Source organism: Gopherus flavomarginatus, chromosome 3 (assembly GCF_025201925.1).
Source record: "Gopherus flavomarginatus isolate rGopFla2 chromosome 3, rGopFla2.mat.asm, whole genome shotgun sequence".
NCBI classification, from domain to species: Eukaryota; Metazoa; Chordata; order Testudines; family Testudinidae; genus Gopherus; species Gopherus flavomarginatus.
In genome coordinates this window covers 257,521,458-257,526,535 of record NC_066619.1, presented here as the reverse complement: position 1 = coordinate 257,526,535, position 5,078 = coordinate 257,521,458, and the positions used below count along the sequence as shown (strand labels likewise).

General features: G+C 41.8%; 1 non-coding gene across 1 annotated transcript; it reads right to left on the bottom strand.

Annotated features, from left to right (window-relative positions):
• Positions 1–3,250: 3,250 nt before the first annotated feature.
• On the bottom strand, positions 3,251–3,340 carry LOC127048525 (small nucleolar RNA snoR109). Its single transcript, XR_007773715.1, has one exon. It is a non-coding gene; the product is annotated as a small nucleolar RNA snoR109 (small nucleolar RNA).
• Between the last annotated feature and the right edge of the window lie 1,738 nt (positions 3,341–5,078).

Sequence of the window (5,078 nt, the reverse complement as noted above, 5' to 3'; positions counted from 1 at the left end):
TCTATTAAAACTAACAGTGCAGACAGAACTCAGAAACTAAATGTGTTTCATGCAGGCTAATCTCAATGGCAAGAATTTAAAAGCTTTTATTCCCTTTGAGAAAGATGACTGAAGGCGTAAACCTCATCTGAGATGTTTCTCCTTACTTAGCATCATGCAGATTCAGGCAAAGCTGCCTGCTCCTTGAGGGAAAGGAGCTTTCTTGAGAGGGCAAGTGCCAATTTTTCTTTGTATGAGTATTGATTAGTGTCACTGTTTGAGATGCTGAAGCTGTTGGGAATGTTTCTCTGCACAGCCTTCCTGGCTGGTGAAGGCAAATGGTGGAGAACTGGACCTATCATTGGTAGAGATTTTCAATGTCTCATTGAGGGAGGGCCGGGTTCAGCTTCCTTTAAAGCAGTACATGTATGGACTCTGCTCAGGAAATCATCACTGGACGCTGACAATCTGACCACAACCATCGTGTATCTTCCATTGTCAGCAAAGGTAAATGAAAAGGCTGAGGTGAGACAACTTTCACAGAATCTACGTTCCTTAGGCCCTCTTGATCTTTTGAAGTCTAAGAATGGAATGGATTCTGCTTTGGTCTCACTGGTAGGTCTCCTCTTGACTGTGGGTCAAAACAAAGGATCCATGCTAGCTTCAGTAACATTGACCACCAGGTGTTGATAGCAGGTGTGCAGACCATAGTAAGATTGACCAGGATGATCTCGCAAACTGCTCCCAAAGTCTGGCAGTGGTCAAACACTGCTCCCCCCCCCCGAGGGGACACTCATGAGAGGTTTCATGTTTCTCCTCCTGTCCAGTATTTGCACAGGTCCACTGAGAGAGTTAGTGAAGAGACGTGTGTTGCAGTATTTTCCAGCTGCAGTGACACACAGCTCTATACACCCAAATTATTTAACCGAGTCAAAGCTGTTGATTTCCTTACCCAGTGTCTGGTTGAAACTGGGGCATAGATTTATTATTATTATATTATCATAGCTCCTGGGAACCCCAGTGATAGCACCTCCATTGTGCTAGGTGCTGCACAAACACAGAACAAAAAGATGGTCCCTTCCCCCAAAGAGCTTACAATCCAAGTATAAAACTAGAAACAACATCTGGATACAGATACATGGTGGCTCAAGGAAACAATGAGATGACATTGGTCAGCATGATAGGCAACAGTCACATGCTGCAGCACAGCAGCAGCCTAACCATTGTCAAGTTTTTTGGCCTCACAGCAAAGTAAAGTGTTAAGGAGGATTTTGAAGGAGGATAAACGACTTAGTTTTGTTGATGTTCATGGGCAGCTCCTCTCAAGTATGAGGGGCAGAATGGGAGAAGGCACAAAGGTGCTTATTTGAAAAATTAACACATGGACATTGAAGGCTGACATGGGCCAATCAGAAGCAAGAATCAATTTACTGATACCGAATGAGAGATGACGGGAGGGAGAGGATAAGTTGTGAATGGCCTTAAAAGCAAACAGGTAGTTTATATTTGATATGATAGAGAGCAGTCATTAGAGGGATGCAAAGAGAGAGGTGACATGGTCAAAACAATAAGCTAGGGAAAGGTTTCAGAGTAGCTAGGGAAATGATCTTTGCAGCAGCACTGAATGCAGATCAATGGGGCAAGATTGCCTTTGTCAAGGTTATGAATCCTTCTTTCAGATACAGATCTTGCAACCAACTACCATGCCTTTGTAACCTCAGGATTAGATCACTGCAGTGCACTCAACATCTTCATCAAATCAGCTGTATTACAGTAGTGCATAGAGATCCCAGCTGAGATCAGGGCCCCACTGCGAGGCGCTGTACAACCCCAGAGCTGGGATTGCAGTTTAAATCCATCCAGATACCACGGCCGTCTGCTTGCATCTCACAGCTAATATATTACAGCGGCAGTGCTCCATGAACTGCACTGACTGCCTATTGACTTCCAAGGGAATTTCAGGTGTTGATTATGACATATAAATCCCTAAATGTCTAGGGACCTGCTACCTTACTGACCACTTCTCCCCATGTCGGACAATGCAGCTGTGGGCAGCAGAGGTAACTCAAGCTGAAGCCCACTCAGCGTAAGAGGGGCTGCTGGCCAGGCCAGGTGTTTTCATGAGCAATCCTTAACTTGTTTCACACACTTGGTCTGAAATAAATTGAGTCTGTCTACTTGCCATTCTGACTGAATATATATTTTACAGCTGCTTTGCACGGGTGTAAATGATGACACAAAGTGCACATCTACTGAGAATTACTGACTTTCTGCTGCATCAGGTTCCCCAGCTGTGGGCTTAGATCTCTAGGATCCTACCTCAGTTCACTTTCTGTCCCTAGTGACTCTAAAAATCCCACAAAACTGCAATCTGGCTGATGTCAAAAAACTAAAACAAAATTACATGAACCTTTATATTCCTCTTCAGTTAAGGTGCAGACAGCAGTTCACTCTAACTCTCGCTCTCTTTGTACACAACAAGCCAATGTTACTGACTAGTCACATGGTTAATCACTTATGACTAACTGCACACTTGTGTCAGGGAGATAGCTTTTCACATCTGGTTCAGATAATTCCTCAGTGCTGAAACGTTCCACCAAATGTTGCAAAAAAATACAACCTGTGCAGTATCACAGCTGGTGAATGACCCAAGCCTGTGGACTGACCCAGAGTAACAAATTTGCACCCTGCAAGAAGATCCTATTACAGCTTGGTCATTTTACATGATGAAGGATTTTCATCTTCAGTATGAGAATTCCACCTTTTAAGTGGAGCTATAAACATTAAGGGAAATGTTGACTGAAGAATTGATCAATGGGCTAAAAAAGCCACATGCCAGACCTGAGGTGGGAGGAAGGAGAAGGGAAGCTAGAGTAGTGACTTCATAGTTAAGAGTCTAAAATTTCTACTATATACACAGTTTTAGCCTGTTCCACCAACTTCTTCACAAAGCAACTAGTTTCCACATGAAGTTTCTCATTTCTGTTCTCCTAACAGGAGGGTTTAGGGAAAAGATCTAGGTTAATTAGACATGGCATTTGGGGGACATGGGAATCTCAAAAAATGTTTTTTTTAAATCCCTGGAATAGTAATATCTGGCAAAATTTCAAACGGTGTGAGCCCAACATTTTAAATTTGTATTCACATGTGCTCGTTGACAAGTGTCTTTTAGTCTCTTTCTGATGGTTGGGTGGGAATTTCCGGAATTATTCAATATAAAATGTTGAGCATTTAAGAACTTCATTAGCTCTTGCTGGAGTTTATAAGCTTGGAGTTTAAACAGCTCGGCAAGCAGATGGCTGTGCTGTAGGAATTATAAGCAACAGCCAAACAGCTGTTTGGTTCAACAAAGTTATATACTCAACCACCAGAGACTGCTGAATCTGTAAGCTCAGTCAGCTGAATTGTTTCAACGCAAGAAGGTTACAGACTGCCCCAGCACTGCCTTTAGTACTGGTATTACCTGCTAGTCTGTACTTGTGAGTGGCTGTCTCTATGGTAACATATAGCCAAGAAATCAACTTGCACATCTCTGCAGATGTAGGGCTGCATACAAGGGATTGGTGAGGACATCAGCCTGGAGCATAGTAATGAAATCTACATCAGTTCTTCAAGAGCCCAGAAAGTAAGAATTGAGCCTGATTATGTGGTTACTTGTAATTATAGGTGAGTCATATCAGTAGGCTTCTGCCACACAGAAGTCCAAAGGAAAGCTAACTCACAGCACTCTTTATTCTGTGTGGAGCAGTGACCCATACTCACTTCAGACTTAGTAATTAGGACAATAAAAGGAAACATGAAAGAAGAGAGGAATTTTTAGCACCTATCAGCAGGTCTCAACTACTTGTCGGATCAAGCCCATAAAGAATAGGCGCTATGGCATTCTATTGGTATTTCAGATGTAATGGTATACTAGCGATCCACACTCTTGAAAATACACCGGAGAAGACTCCAAATGAGTGAATGAGACATGCAATGCATATAAAATCCTGTGTTGTTACAGTCAGGATTCATGGAGTTTATGGGCAAGAGCCCTAACAATGTGGAATGCTCTGACCACTCTTCAATATCACAGTGCAGATTAAGACACAGACAAAGCCAGAGGTGATACTGGCAATTGCAGGATAGTAAGCCTAACGTCAGTACCAGGCAAATTGGTTGAAGCTATAGTAAAGAATAGAATTATCAGACACATAGATGAACATGATTTGTTAGGGAACAGTCAACATGGCATTTGTAAAGGGAAATCAGAGAGGTGAATAGTGGTGTCACCCGGGCATCTGTACTGGGACCAGTGCTGTTCAACATGTTCATAAATGATCTGGGAAAAGGGGTAAATAGTGAGGAGGCAAAATTTGCAGATGATACAAAATTACTCAAGCTATTGATGTCTAATGCAGACTGTGAAGGGATCTCACAAAACTGAATAACTGGGTCTAAATTAGCTGATACCACTTAGGAAAGAGACCTTGGAGTCATTGTGGATAGTCTCTGAAAATATCTGTTCAATGTGCAGCGGCAGTCAAAAAAGATAACAGAAAGTTAAGAACCATTTGGAAAAGGATAGATAATAAGACAGAAAATAGCATAATGCCACTATATAAATCAATGCTACACCCACACCTTCAATACTGCATGCAGTTCTTGTCATCCCATCTGAAAATAAATTAGAATTGGAAAAATTAAAGAAAAGGGCAACAAAAATGACTAAGAGTATGGGATTTAAAAGATTGGGATTGTTCAGCCTGGAAAAGAAATGACAAAGGGGGATATAATACAGGTCTATAAAATCATGACTCGTGTGGAGAATGTGGATAATGAAGTGTTATTTACTCCTTCACATAACACAAGAACTAGGGGTCAGCCAAAGAAATTGATAGGTAGCAGGTTTAAAACAAACACAAGGAAGTACTTCTTCACATAATACACAGTCAACCTGTGGAACTTGTTGCCACGGGATGTTGTGAAGGCTAAGACTATAACTGGGTTAAAAAAAGAATTATATAAATTCATGGAGGATAGGTCCATCAATGGCTATTAGCCAAGATGGTCAGGGATCATTTGATAATTGGCTTGTTCTAGTCATTCCCTCTGAAGCA